The 15674-nt window shown below is 45.5% G+C and overlaps 1 long non-coding RNA gene across 1 annotated transcript; it reads right to left on the bottom strand.

Annotated features, from left to right (window-relative positions):
- Positions 1–9601: 9601 nt before the first annotated feature.
- On the bottom strand, positions 9602–15222 carry LOC142741973 (uncharacterized). The gene is made up of 2 exons (XR_012881256.1): positions 15160–15222; positions 9602–12484 (listed from the first exon to the last, which is right to left on the bottom strand). It is a non-coding gene; the product is annotated as an uncharacterized LOC142741973 (long non-coding RNA).
- Between the last annotated feature and the right edge of the window lie 452 nt (positions 15223–15674).

The raw sequence follows: 15674 nt of genomic DNA, 5'->3' as shown, positions 1-15674 counted from the left end.
TAGAAGGAGATACGTTCCTGGTGCAGCGTGTCACGGGCACAGGGTATGTGGACCCACTAGGCCGCTCCGCCGTAGCGGGGAGGCAGCTGACCAGGTCACAGTCTATGCAGAAGTAAATGGTAGACAGTATGCTTGGGTACCTGAAATAGTCCGGGCGGTGGTTGTGGCTTCAGCACGGATGGAGGCAGGTGCGGCAAGTGGCGCAAGACGTGGCGGGCAGTATCCGATGGCACTTGACGTTGCAGATGGCACTTGACGTGGGAGAAGACACTTGAACGCGGGTAGGCACAGGAACAATACAGAATACAGGAACGGTAACAGGGCACGGGTAACAGCTGGAACGGGAGACACTAAGGAACCATTTGCGAGACAGACTGGGAAAGACTAACAACGCTCAGGCAAGGATTAGAAGGCCAGGGACCTTCTTATAGACCAGGAAATCGTGGCAGTTGATGGTAATGACGATTTCCTAATTGCGCGTGCTGGCCCTTTAAGGCCGGGCGCGAGCGTGCGCGCGCACCCTACGGGATCCAGCCAAACGGAGCGGAAGTGAGCGCTGGCATCTCCTAGGAGGGAGACGGAGGCCAGCGCTCACAGATCCATGGCTGCGGGCGTCGGGAGGTGAGTAAACTCGACGGCCCGCGGCCATTGGCGCTACATAGCGCCCCAGTTAACAGGAGAATGGGCTCAGTGACGAGATAAATAGTTTCATGTAGAAGCCTCCCATCTACAGAAGCAATGGATAATGGTTTGGTTAGTCTTTGCACTGGGATTTGGTAGCGATTTACCAAGGACTGGCACAGAAAATTCCCAGCGGATCCGGAATCTAGGAAGGCTTGAACGTCGAAAGTGGTTCCTGCAAAGGACAGCTTCGCTGGTATGGTCATCTTCTGAGAGGAAGGTATTCCACCTAGGGTAGCCTCTCCTACTTGCCCTAGGCGTTGGAGTTTTCCGGCCTCACTGGACAGTCTCTGAGGAAGTGCGTTTTTCCACCACAATACAAACATAAATTCAACTTGCGTCTATTCTGGCGTTCCTCAGGCGTGAGTCTTGTACTCTCCACCTGCGTGGGTTCGTCCGACCGGGAGGAAGATGAGGCCAGAAGAGGTCTTTGGAAGGTTGGTGCCAACCGTGATGTACGATTGCCTCGAGCAGATTCTCGTTGTCTCTCACAAAAACGTATATCTATACGATTAGCTAGAGTAATCAAGTCATCCAAGGACGGTGGAAGGTCTCGGCCAGCAAGTTCATCCTTGATTCGGCCCGCCAGACCCTCCCAGAAGGTCGATACCAAAGCCTCATTATTCCACTGGAGTTCAGTAGCCAAGGTGCGGAATTGAATGGTGTATTGGCCTACAGTGGAGGTTCCTTGCCGGAGCTTGAGTAGAGAGGAAGCTGCAGAAGAGGCTCGACCCGGTTCTTCAAACACCCTTTTAAACGTGGAGAGAAAGTTCTGAATGTTGTACATGATGGGGTCGTTTCTCTCCCACAAGGGCGATGCCCAAGCCAGCACTTCACCAGACAGCAGGGACAGGATATAGCCCGGTCTGAGGAAAAATGATGTGCCATGACTTCAAAGTGGATGGTGCATAGGCTAAAAAATCCCCTGCAGGTCTTGGGGTCTCCCTCATAGCGGGCAGGTGTAGGTAGGTGTAGTCCAGGACTGTAGACAGGTGCTTGTGGTGGTGGTGGTATTGGAGGCGCCGGAGGCGCTAGTTCGTTCAAACGAGTGGATACATTCTGCAGTAGCTGAAACAGCTGATCTTGGCAGACTTCTTTGTCTAGAAAGCTCCTGAGCCATATCAGCCGTGTCCGGCAGGGCTGTGTCAAGGGGATCCATGGCTTGTTCAACCTATAACTGTTCTCACCGGTTTGTTCGTGGATCCTCAATGTCGTCTGGGAGATGGTGCTTGGAATCCAGGCAACGCTTGGCACAGCGGGTAGAGGCGGTCGGATGGATAGGCAGGAGTCAGGACAGGCAGCAGATGTCGTAACAGGTGTGGCAGCAATAGGTCAAAGCAGGCGGCAGACGTCGTAACGGGTATGGCAGCAATAGGTCAAGGCAGGCAGCAGACATCGTAACGGCAATGGCAGCAATAGGTCAAGGCAGGCGGCAGGCGTTGTAACGGGTATGGCAGCAATGGGTCAAGGCAGGCGGCAGACAAGGATAGTCAAGTTCAAACAGAGGTCAGTAACGGGAAATCCAGACAAAAGGCAGAAGGGATGGAAACAGGGAACCAGGGCACAGGGAATTCACGGGGAACTTGGTTGAGCAAGCAGGGACGGCCGCGAAATGAGGTAAAGGATGCACTCACCTGACGCCGTCCATGGCCAGCAGAGCGTCCGGATCGGATAAAGTCGAGCTCGGGATGAGCAGTTGGTGATGGAGTGCGCCGGAACCGGAGCAGAGGCCGTGGGGACGGCGGGGAACGGCGCAGCAGCCGTTACACTGCCACACACCCATCCGTAGATAATGCCACAGTGCCATCTGCATATACTGCCACACACGCACCCGTAGATAATGCCACGGTGTCCTCTATAGATACTGCCAGACAGCCACCCGTAGATAATGCCACAGTGTCCTCTCTAGATACTGCCAGACAGCCACCCGTAGATAATGCCACAGTGCCCTCAGTAGATACTGCCACACACCCACGTAGACAGTGATGTCAGGGGCTTCCCCAGAGCCGGGGTTCCGGAGCAGAGCCACTTCTAGCACCTTGCCGCTTATTCTTCAGCCTGCTCGCTCCTTTCCTGAGGGAGCTACGGTGTCCTGCAGGCCGCAGATGACAGCCTAAGAGGCCGTATACAGTCATGCAGTGGTAACAGACGTCACAACACGACTCCAACACTAGAGACAGCACAGGAACAAATACAGCACGGGACAGAGGATGCAAGTAGCAGGACACAGGAACACTGGGAACAGGATACCACTAATGTACCATTTGCAAGACTAACATAGGTATACAAACAATGCTCAAGCATGCGCATGCCAGAAGCCGCTGCAGAGCGGCAGTGAGTATGTCACGTAAGGTTTGTCAACCCACTGGGCCGTACCGCCTTGGCAGAATGGCAGCTGGCCAACAGGGCGCAGGTCAAAGTCTATAGTTCATAGAGGGTACCTGTGGCAGCTCGGACAGTAGCAAGGCACGCTCGGCAGGGACTAGGCAGCAGGTAGACGTCAGGCGAGGTGAAGTAGGTCAGGCATGGTATACAGCATGGCACGACTTTGGCTCAACACAGCACTCGACCAGGATAGTATAGAATGCAGGAAACAGGAACACACTAGGAGACCATTGCATAGACAAACTAGGGAAACAACAACAATGCTCAGGCATCGAAGCAGGGGGCCGGAGCCCTCTTATAGTCCAGGGTACTCACGGCCTGATGCTTCATCAAAGTACGGTGCGCGCGCTGCCCCTTTAAGAACGGGCACGAGCGTGCACGCTCACCCTATGGTAACCAACTGAGGTGAGTGGAAGCGAGTGCTGGCGTCTCCTGGGAAGGAAACTGTGGCCAGCGCTCGCCAACTCCTGGCTGCGGCTGTCATGGGGAGAGTGGCGCTGGTGGCCCGCAGCCACGGACATGACAATATCCCCCCTCTTCTTGGGACCAGAGCGAAAGAGAAACTTTTTCAGAAGAGTAGGAGCATTGAGGTTCTCTTCTGGCTCCCAGGATCTCTCTTCAGGACCAAACCCCCTCCAATCCACCAAATAAAAAGTCTTTCCTCTCACTTTTTTGGTGTTCAAGATCTCCTTAACCCCAAAGGTGTCTGAAGGACCGCCGCTGGAGGCAACGGCAGGGCTAGGAGTTTTGGTATAGCGGTTTAGAACCGCCGGCTTCAGGAGGGAGACATGGAAGGAGTTGGGGATCTTGAGGGAAGGAGGCAGCCGAAGCTTGTAGGCGACAGGGTTGATCTGCTGTAGAATTTCGAAGGGTCCGAGGAACCTGGGAGCAAATTTGCATGATGGCACGCTTAGTCGAATATTCCTAGAAGATAGCCAGACCTTCATGCCAGGGAGAAAATGAGGAGGTTCTCTTTTCCTTGTGTCAGCCTTCCGTTTCATGCGGTCGACTGCCATTAGGTTGGAGGATCGAGTCTGCTGCCAGATCTGCAGGGAAGTCTCTAAAAGCGGAGTCAGCGGCTGGTACCTCGGAGGTATCGTGGGTGTTGGCCGTAGATAATTTGGAACGGTGTATTCCTTGTGGACTCGCTGGTGTGATTATTATATGAGAACTCAGCCCACGGAAGCAGCTGCAGCCAGTCATCATGCTGCTTGGAGATGAAGTGGCGTAGGTAGTTCTCCAAGATCTGATTGATCCTCTCGAACTGACCATTGGACTGAAGATGGTAGTTTGAGGAAAAGTCCAACTTCAAACCGAGGAGTCCGCAGAGGGCTCTCCAGAACTTCGGGTTGAACTTCCCCCCCCCCCCCCCGATCAGACACAATATGCTGCGGCAAGCCGTGCAGGCGGAAGATGTGTTAGATGAACAGCTTGGCCAGCTGAGGAGCAGAAGGAAGACCGGTCAGAGCAACGAAGTGGGCGATCTTCAAAAATCGATCCACCACCACTCAGATAGTACTGCATCCGGCAGACAGAGGCAGGTCCATATTAAAGTCCATAGCTATATGCTGCCGGGGGGCATTGGGCACAGGCAATGACTGGAGCAGACCAGCAGATCTGAAATGTGAGCGACCTATTTGGCTGCACATACTGAACAGGAATAAACAAAGTCCATAATGTCGTTGGGCAGCGTGGGACACCAGAAATGATGAGCAATCAGATCCCGGGTCTGACGGATCCCCGCGTGACCTGCCAGTCTAGAGGAGTGTCCCCAGCAGAGGATTCTTGCACGATCAGCCAGGCGCACAAAAGTCCTCTCTGGAGGAATGTCCCCAACTTGCAGAGGATTGACAGAGACAATGCAAGACGTATCAACAATGTTCTGTGGAATCTCAATGGTGTCTTCCGTCTCAAAAGACCCGGACAAGGCATCGGCCCTCACATTCTTGTCGGCCGGGCGATAATGGAGCTCAAACTGGAACCTGGTAAAGAACAGTGACCACCTGGCCTGACGAGGGTTCAACCATTGAGCCGTCTGGAGGTAGGTCAGATTCTTGTGGTCTGTAAAAATTAGGATCGGATGAGCTTCACCATCTAGTAGATGTCTCCACTCTTCCAGAGCCAATTTGATGGCTAGTAACTCCAGATCCCCAATCGAGTAGTTGCGTTCTGCGGAAAAGAAGAGCTTAGAGAAATATCTACATACCATTGACTTGCCCTTGGGACCTCTCTGGAACAGGAGTGCACCAGTACCGACAGAGGATGCATCCACCTCCAACGAGAACTGCAGAGAGACATCCGGATGATGGAGGATAGAGGCTGACGTGAAGGCTCTTTTCAGGCTATTGAATGCGGACTCTGCCTCGGGTGTCCACACCTTGGCGTTCATGCCCTTCTTAGTGAGGTTACATATAGGAGAAGTCAGTGAGGAGAAGTTTAAAATAAACTGTCTGTAAATATTGGCAATTCCCAAAAAGCGCTCTATGGCGAATCCGCATTAGGTTGTAAGCCCCACGCAGGTCTAGTTTAGAAAAAATCTTGGCACCACTTATACGATCAAACAGTTCAGAGATCAGTGGCAATGGATATTTATTCTTCACCGTGATCTGGTTGAGACCTCGGTAGTCGATACAAGGACGGAGAGAGCCATCTCTCTTTTTGACAAAGAAGTACCCGGCTCCTGCCGGGAGGAAGATTTTCGTATGAAGCACCTTTCCATGTTCTCTTTCACATAGGCGGACATGGACAGAGTCTCTGGCAAGGAGAGAGGATATACCCTAACACGGGGAAGGGATGCACCAGGAATCAGCTCGATAGGGCAGTCATACGCCCGATGTGGGGGCAATGTCTCCACCTCCCTCTTGCTGAAGACGTCCGAAAATACAGAATAATGACCCGGCAATCCAGCCAATGACCGAGGCAGAGAAGGCTGAATCTAACAAATCTGCACCAGGCAACGGCTTTGACACTCAGGTCCCCACTAGAGAACCTCTCCAGAATTCCAGTCCAGGACTGGGGCATGCATTCGGAGCCAAGGCAGGCCCAGCAACACAGGGTTAACAGCTTTGGATAGGACATAGACCTGCAGAAATTTGGAGTAAAGGGCTCGTACTTGGAGCCTCAGCGGCTTGGTCACAGCTATAACTGGGTCTGAGAGAGGTAGTCCATCTACTGAAGCAACTGTCAACGGGCTCTCCAGAGGTGTGGTGGGTAATTGAAGAAGGTCCACCAGGTCTCTACGGATTAAATTAGCAGCGGATCCAGAGTCCAGATACGCAGAGACCTGATGCGTTCTCTCGCCGGACACTATGGTCACAGGCATGGACAATCTAGAGGGAAGTCCTTTCTTACCCAAGGTTGTCACTCCTAGCAACAATAGGCGTTGGGCTTTTTGGGGGCACAGGTACACAAGATGGCCAATGCGGCCGCAATAAAGACAGAGTCCAGAAGTGTGTCTGCGTTGTCTGTCCTGGGAGGATAGCTTACACTGGTCCATTATCACAGACTCCTTAGGAGGATCGACATCTGAGGACAGCAGGGGTTGTTGAAAAGTAGGAGCCAGACTGGGAAGGACTCCCTCTCGTTGAACCTCTTGGAGGTGTTCTCGGATCCGTATATCAATCCGGGTGGACAGAAGAATGCCAGGAGCCAGTCCATGCCAGAATGCAGCCACCAGGGCCTCATTGTTCCATAACAGCTCTCCCACCAGGGTGCGGATGTGGATGGTGCACTCACTCACGGAGGTGTCTCCTTGGCATAGGATAATCAATGAGGAGAAAGATGATGAAAGCGACCCTTGCACCATCAGACGAAAATGTCCTACTATGCAGGCTGAAGTGGATCTGGCACTGATTCAGAAATCCACGACAGGTACTTGCGTCTCTATCATAGCGGTCAGGAAGTGGCAAAGAAACACGCGGGTCCACACTGCCAAGAGGTGTAGTCTGAGGATCAACACTGCCAGTAGGTGTAGTAGGAGGAACGGCAGCTTGTGCCTCCTGCCGACGTGCAAGAATGATCAACGCCTGGAGGAGTTGGTCCTGTCTAGACTGGAGGTCTAGCATATCCGCCCCCGCATCTCTTGAGACGTCGTCATGGTCTTGAATCGACTAGCGGGGTCCATGGCCTGAGCGTACTGTCACGTAGGGTTTGTGGACCCACTGGGACGTACCGCCTTGGCATTATGGCAGCTGGCCAACAGGGCACAGGTCAACGTCTATAGTTCGTATAGGTACGTGTGGCAGCTCGGGCAGCAGCAGGGCAGGCTCGGCTGGGACTAGGCAGCAGGTAGACGTCAGGCGAGGTGAAGCAGGTCAGGCGTAGTATACAGCACGGCATGACTTTGGCTCAACACAGTACTCGACCAGGATAGTACGGAATGTAGGGGGCCGGACCCCTTTTATAGTCCAGTGTACTCACGGCCTAATGCTTCATCAAAGTCCGGTGTGCGCGCTGCTCTTACTGGATCCGGCTGAGGTGAGTGGAAGCGATTGCTGGCGTCTCCTGGGAAGGAGACTGGGTCCAGCGCTCGCCGACTCGTGGCTTCGGCTGTCATGGGGAGAGTGGCGCTGATGGCCCGCAGCCACGGACATAACAGAGTACTGGCGTCTCCTAGGAAGGAGATGTCGGTCAGCACTAGGTAGTCTGCGGTCGCGGCCGTCGGGGGGGGGGGGGGGGGGGGTAAGTAGGAACGATGAGCCGCAGCCGCGGACGTTACACATATTAGAAGTTTTTTGCTGAAAAATGTTTTCCTCAAACCTGGCCCCTGTGGCTCTTCTTCGGGCTCCCGCCTTCAAAACAAACTCTGTGTTAAGTCACCCCTGAAAACCACCGCCCGTATTTACCCTGGTCGATATTTTATGGTAAAAAGGTGGCAATCCTTGGCTGAATATTGTAAACTGCAGGACGTGGTGGATGTTGGAGTGAGGACTGGCCGGTTCTGCTCCAGATAATATGGGGGTTACCAATGATCCTGGGGGAATTTATCAATGGAATGACGTCAGCTTTCTGAGGTAGAAATTACGCAATGTTGGCGCACGCCCTATTTGTGATAAAATTTGCAGCTTTTCTAGTCTCCCAATACTTGTGAACATTAGACGGGGTTAATTGTAAAGGGCCGGGGCCGCCATAGGTCTGACACATTTACTAATTCTTACCACAGAAAACGCTGCAGATTGTAGAGTAAATCTTCGCTTTCTTTCCTGACTCTAAAACAGACCAAAATGCGCCAAATTTATTCAGAGACCTGGACCTCTTAGAAATGTGGCCGCGCTTTACTCCGAGACACTTCTGTTTCTGACTGGTCTATGGAACGCTGGTCTACATAAATCTGCCCCCTCTTCTCTATTATATTACACCCGTGTTATGGAAGAATCCCGGAGAATAACGACACGAGAGACGGTGGTTTTTAGCAATAAGCAGAAGTGTCATAAAAAGAATGACTTTCTCTATTTTATTAAATGATGAGAGTTGTGGCTCTTAATTCAGGACCTGGGGGGTGTAAACTCCTGGTGACAGTCAATCTGACCGCCCAGCGATTGTCACAAAGGACAATTCTCATTGTAAGGTCCTGAGGTAAGAGCCACAACCCAGTGATCCAGAGGAAGGCGAAGAAAACCCCCGGAGATCTGTCTCTAAGGGGAAAAATAATTCCTTCCTGACCCCATATGTGGCGATCGGAGATCACCCTGGATCAGATCGATCGTCTGCCTACTGCATCTGGACATAAAGCAGAGTCTGGTTATAACATCCAATACAATGTGACACGTCTACATTACAATGTAACGAAAGGAATCCTCTCCGACAGTTCACAATCAATTATTACCAGGACGCCTAACGCTAAAGAGAGGATCCCACCATTTCCTAAGGGTTCCACCAAATCTTAAGCCCTGCTCCTAGGAGCTTACAATCTAAAAGAAGGAACCCTCCAAATCTAAAAGGTGTTTTCCCACAAACAAAATTGTGTGATGTCAGATGGCTGGAGGTGCGAGCGCTAGGACCCCAGCGTTTACAGGAACGCAGGTCCCCGAGTCCCCTGTGTGAATGGAGCGATAGTTCACAGGAGTGACCACTGCTCCATTCACTGCCCAGAAAATGGACGAAGCTAAAACTGTCTCCCAAGTCCAATACGGACACTCCAAATGGAGACATAGCCCTGCTCCCTGTCCTCTCACTGCAGAGTACGCCTTCCCGGCTATACTAAGGTTCAGACAGACAATGGAGCAACTCGGAGGTCTCCGTCCGGTAGACAGTGAGTGGGGCGGTGGTCACGCATGTGCACTGACGCTCCATGTACACAGGGGAAACATAGACCTACGTTCTAGGGATCACTGGGGTCCCAGCGCTCGCACTTCCAGCCATCAGATATCTATCACCCGTCCTGTAGGATAAGGGATGAATGTTGATTATGGGAGAACACCTTTATTCTAACCTGATCTCTGTCTAGTGATGACGTCTTAATCTTCCCATGATTTCCTGACTGTCTCTTATTCTTGAGATTGTGTCGTAGTCTTGAGATTGTGTCTTATTCTTGAGATTTAGTCTTATTCTTGAGATTGTGTTTTATTCTTAAGATTGTGTCTTAGTCTTGAGATTGTGTCTTATTCTTGAGATTGTGTTTTATACTTGAGATTGAGTCGTAGTCTTGAGATTGTGTCTTATTCTTGAGATTGAGTCTTATTCTTGAGATTGTGTCTTATTCCTGAGATTGTCGTAGTCTTGAGATTGTGTCGTAGTCTTGAGATTGTGTCTTATTCTTGAGATTGTCTTATTCCTGAGATTGTGTTTTATTCTTGAGATTGAGTCGTAGTCTTGAGATTGTGTCTTATTCTTGAGATTGTCTTATTCCTGAGATTGTGTTTTATTCTTGAGATTGAGTCGTAGTCTTGAGATTGTGTCTTATTCTTGAGATTGAGTCTTATTCTTGAGATTGTGTCTTATTCTTGAGATTGTGTCGTAGTCTTGAGATTGTGTCTTATTCTTGAGATTGTGTCTTATTCTTGAGATTGTGTCGTAGTCTTGAGATTGTGTTTTATTCTTGAGATTGTGTCTTATTCTTGAGATTCTGTCTTATTCTTCAGATTGGGTCGTCGTTTTGAGATTGTGTCTTATTCTTGAGATTGAGTCTTATTCTTGAGATTCTGTCTTATTCTTGAGATTGTGTCTTATTCTTGAGATTGTGTTTTATTCTTGAGATTGTGTCGTAGTCTTGAGATTGTGTCGTAGTCTTGAGATTGTGTCTTATTCTTGAGATTGTCTTATTCTTGAGATTGTGTCTTATTCTTGAGATTGAGTCTTATTCTTGAGATTGTCTCTTATTCTTGAGATTGTGTTTTATTCTTGAGATTGTGTCTTATTCTTGGTATTGAGTAATATTCTTGAGATTGTGTCTTATTCTTGAGATTGTGTCTTATTCTTGAGATTGTTTTGTAGTTTTGAGATTGTGTCTTAGTCTTGAGATTGTGTCTTATTCTTGTCATTGAGTAATATTCTTGAGATTGTGTCTTATTCTTGAGATTGTGTCTTATTCTTGTTATTGAGTAATATTCTTGAGATTGTGTCTTATTCTTGAGATTGAGTCTTATTCTTGAGATTGTGTCTTATTCTTGAGATTGTGTTTTATTCTTAAGATTGTTTCGTAGTTTTGAGATTGTGTCTTAGTTTTGAGATTGTGTCGTAGTCTTGAGATTGTGTTTTAGTATTGAGATTGTGTCTTATTCTTGAGATTGAGTCTTCTTCTTGAGATTGTGTTTTATTCTTGAGATTGTGTCGTAGTCTTGAGATTGTTTCTTAGTCTTGAGATTGTGTCTTATTTTTGAGATTGTGTCTTATTCTTGAGATTGTGTCTTATTCTTGAGATTGTGTCGTAGTCTTGAGATTGTGTCTTATTCTTGAGATTGTGTCTTATTCTTGAGATTGTGTCTTATTCTTGAGATTGTTGTAGTCTTGAGATTGTGTCTTAGTCTTGAGATTGTGTTTTATTCTTGAGATTGTGTCTTATTCTTGAGATTGTGTCGTAGTCTTGAGATTGTGTCGTAGTCTTGAGATTGTGTCCTATTCTTGAGATTGAGTCTTATTCTTGAAATTGTGTCTTATTCTTGAGATTGTGTCTTATTCTTTAGATTGTGTCTTATTCTTAAGATTAAGTCTTATTCTTGAGATTGTGTCTTAATCTTGAGATTGTGTCTTATTCTTGTTATTGAGTAATATTCTTGAGATTGTGTCTTATTCTTGAGATTGTGTCTTATTCTTGAGATTGAGTCTCATTCTTGAGATTGTGTCTTATTCCTGAGATTGTGTCGTAGTCTTGAGATTGTGTCGTAGTCTTGAGATTGTGTCTTTTTCTTGAGATTGTGTCTTATTCTTGAGATTGAGTCTTATTCTTGAGATTGTGTCTTATTCTTGAGATTGTGTCGTAGTCTTGAGATTGTGTCTTATTCTTAAAATTGTGTCTTATTCTTGAGATTGAGTCTTATTCTTCAGATTGTGTCTTATTCTTGAGATTGTGTCGTAGTCTTGAGATTGTCTTATTCTTGAGATTGTGATTTATTCTTGAGATTGTGTCTTATTCTTGAGATTGTGTCTTATTCTTGAGATTGTGTCGTAGTCTTGAGATTGTGTCTTATTCTTGAGATTGAGTCTTATTCTTGAGATTCTGTCTTATTCTTGAGATTGTGTCGTAGTCTTGAGATTGTGTCCAATTCTTGAGATTGAGTCTTATTCTTGGGATTGTATCTTATTCTTGAGATTGTCTCTTATTCTTTAGATTGTGTCTTATTCTTGAGATTGTGTCTTATTCTTGAGATTGTGTCTTATTCTTGTTATTGAGTAATATTCTTGAGATTGTGTCTTATTCTTGAGATTGTGTCTTATTCTTGAGATTGTGTCTTATTCTTGTTATTGAGTAATATTCTTGAGATTGTGTATTATTCTTGAGATTGAGTCTTATTCTTGAGATTGTGTCTTATTCTTGAGATTGTGTTTTATTCTTGAGATTGTTTCGTAGTTTTGAGATTGTGTCTTAGTTTTGAGATTGTGTCGTAGTCTTGAGATTGTGTCTTAGTATTGAGATTGTGTCTTATTCTTGAGATTGAGCCTTCTTCTTGAGATTGTGTTTTATTCTTGAGATTGTGTCGTAGTCTTGAGATAGTGTGTTAGTCTTGAGATTGTGTCTTATTTTTGAGATTGTGTCTTATTCTTGAGATTGTGTCTTATTCTTGAGATTGTGTCGTAGTCTTGAGATTGTGTCTTAGTCTTGAGATTGTGTCTTAGTCTTGAGATTGTGTCTTAGTCTTGAGATTGTCTTAGTCTTGAGATTGTGTTTTAGTCTTGAGATTGTGTCTTAGTCTTGAGATTGTGTCTTAATCTTGAGTTAATGTCTTTGTGTCTTTTATCTTTTGATTTGATGAGATTTTCTGTTCTAGAAGAAAAAAAAAACACAATTCCGTTTTATGTTCACTACAATCCCCAGTATACATATCACCCAGTATACATATAAACCAGTATACATATCACCCAGTATACATATCACCCAGTATACATAACATCCAGTATACATATCACGCAGTATACATATCACCCAGTAACATATCATCCAGTATACATGTTACCCAGTGTATATATCACCCAGTATACATATAAACCAGTATACATATCACCCAGTATACATATCATACAGTATACATATCACCCAGTATATATATCAACCAGTTTACATATCACCCAGTATACATATCATCCAGTATACATATCATCCAGTATACATATCATCCAGTAACATATCATCCAGTATACATGTTACCCAGTGTATATATCACCCAGTATACATATAAACCAGTATACATATCACCCAGTATACATATCATCCAGTATACATATCACCCAGTATACCTTTCATCCAGTATACATATCAGGCAGTATACATATCACCCAGTGTACATATCACCCAGTGTACATATCATCCAGTAATATATCATCCAGTATACATATCATCCAGTAACATATCATCCAGTATATATGTTACCCAGTGTATATATCACCCAGTATACATATAAACCAGTATACATATCACACAGTATACATATCACCCAGTATACCTTTCATCCAGTATACATATCAGGCAGTATACATATTACCCAGTGTACATATCCTCCAGTATACATATCATACAGTGTACATATCATCCAGTGTACATATCACCTAGTATACATATCACCCAGTGTACATATCACCCAGTGTACATATCATCCAGTAACATATCATCCAGTATATATGTTACCCAGTGTACATATCACCCAGTATACATACCAAACAGTATACATATCATCCAGTATATATGTTACCCAGTGTACATATCCTCCAGTAAACATATAATACAGTGTACCTATCACCCAGTATTCATATCATCCAGTGCACATATCACCCAGTATACATATCACCCAGTATACATACCACCCAGTATACATATCATCCAGCATACATATAATCCAGTATACATATCACCCAGTATACATATCACCCAGTATACATATCATCCAGTATACATATCATCCAGTGTACATATCACCCAGTATTCATATCATCCAGTGAACATATCACCCAGTATACATATCACCCAGTATACATATCACCCAGTATACATATCATCCAGTATACATATCACCCAGTATACATATCATCCAGTATACATATCACCCAGTATACATATCATCCAGTATACATATTACCCAGTATATATATCCCCCAGTATACATATCATCCAGTATACATATCACCCAGTGTACATATCCCCCAGTTTAAATATCCCCCAGTGTACATATAATAGAGTATACATATCATCCAGTATACATTTAACCCAGTATACTTGTAAACCAGTATACATATCATCCAGTATAGATATCACCCAATGTACATATCATCCAGAATACATATCACCCACTATACATATCATCCAGTATACATATCACCCAGTATACATATCATCTAGTGTACATATCAACCAGTATATACAGCACACAGTATACATAGCACCCAGTATACATATCACCCAGTATACATATCACTCAGTATATATATTACCCAGTATACATTTCACCCAGTTAACATATCACCCAGTATACATATCACCCAGTATACATATAACCCAGTATATATATCATCCAGTATACATATAACCCAGTATACATATCACCCAGTATACATATCACCCAGTATATATATATCATCCTGTATACATATAACCCAGTGAACATATCACCCTGTATACATATCACCCAGTATACATATCACCCAGTATACATATAACCCAGTATACATATCACCCAGTATACATATCCCCCAGTATACATATCACCCAGTATATATATCACCCAGTATACATATCACCCAGTATACATATCATCCAGTATACATATCATCCAGTATACATATCACCCAGAATACATATCATCCAGTGTACATATCACCCAGAATACATATCACCCAGTATACATATCCCCCAGTATACATATCACCCAGTATATATATCACCCAGTATACATATCACCCAGTATACATATCACCCAGTATACATATCATCCAGTATACATATCACCCAGAATACATATCATCCAGTGTACATATCACCCAGTATACATATCACCCAGAATACATATCACCCAGATCAAATATGAATTACAGATATACAAAATAATAGACATGAATAATCCAGTGAGGGAATCTTATCAAATGTTCTACGCCACTTTTATGCCGTATAAAAAGTCACATTATGGTGCACGCCATATTTGCGCCATAGTTGCAGCTTTTCACAGATTTCACCACTTTTATAAGTGACAAGAATAGTTAGCGGGGTTTCACAGCGGGAGCGGGAGCGGGGCCCCTCATAGACCAAAATATTTAGCATCACTTATGGCAGAAATTGGCACAAAATATGGAGCAAATCTACTCCTTCTCATAGCAGACGTAGATATCAATCAATACTCCGGTACTGGTAGATGAAACGCCGGTCATATGGTCATAGAGAAAGTTCAGATCCTGGAATCTCCTTAGGGACATATGTCAGCTGATAAATGTCGGGTGTATAACTTCCCTACATACCTGGAGGACTTCTCTTCCTTTCTTGGTGCTGGTCACGTGGAGAGCTCTCCTCAGGTCTTCAGTCTCTTCATGTAAAAATGAGCCGTCCAATAGTCTATGGTCTTCATACACCAAGTACATAATTGTGATGTCATGGAATGTTCAGGTGTGATGTGATCTTGTGATGTAATGGAATTCCCAGGTGTCATGTGATCTCCTGATGTCATGGAATGTTCAGGTGTCATGTGACCTGGTGATGTCATGGAATGTTCAGGTGTCATGTGATCTCCTGATGTCATGGAATTTTCAGGTGTCATGTGGTCTTGTAATGTCTTTTGGTGTAAAGGATGCCATTGTTAAATATTAATAAAGTTTCCAATATTTAAACGGATGTCATCCATTTTGTTGGTGGGATTGTCAATCTGTGTTATGTTATGTCAATTCTTAAAGGGTAACTAAACTTCCGACAAGCTTCTGACATGTCATAGTGACATTTCAGAAGTTTTGATTGGAGGGGGTCCAAGCACTGAGACCCA

This window comes from Rhinoderma darwinii, chromosome 2, assembly GCF_050947455.1.
Source record: "Rhinoderma darwinii isolate aRhiDar2 chromosome 2, aRhiDar2.hap1, whole genome shotgun sequence".
Classification (NCBI taxonomy): Eukaryota; Metazoa; Chordata; class Amphibia; order Anura; family Rhinodermatidae; genus Rhinoderma; species Rhinoderma darwinii.
Note: the sequence above shows the minus strand (reverse complement) of the source record. Positions and strands in the feature narration are given on the sequence as shown.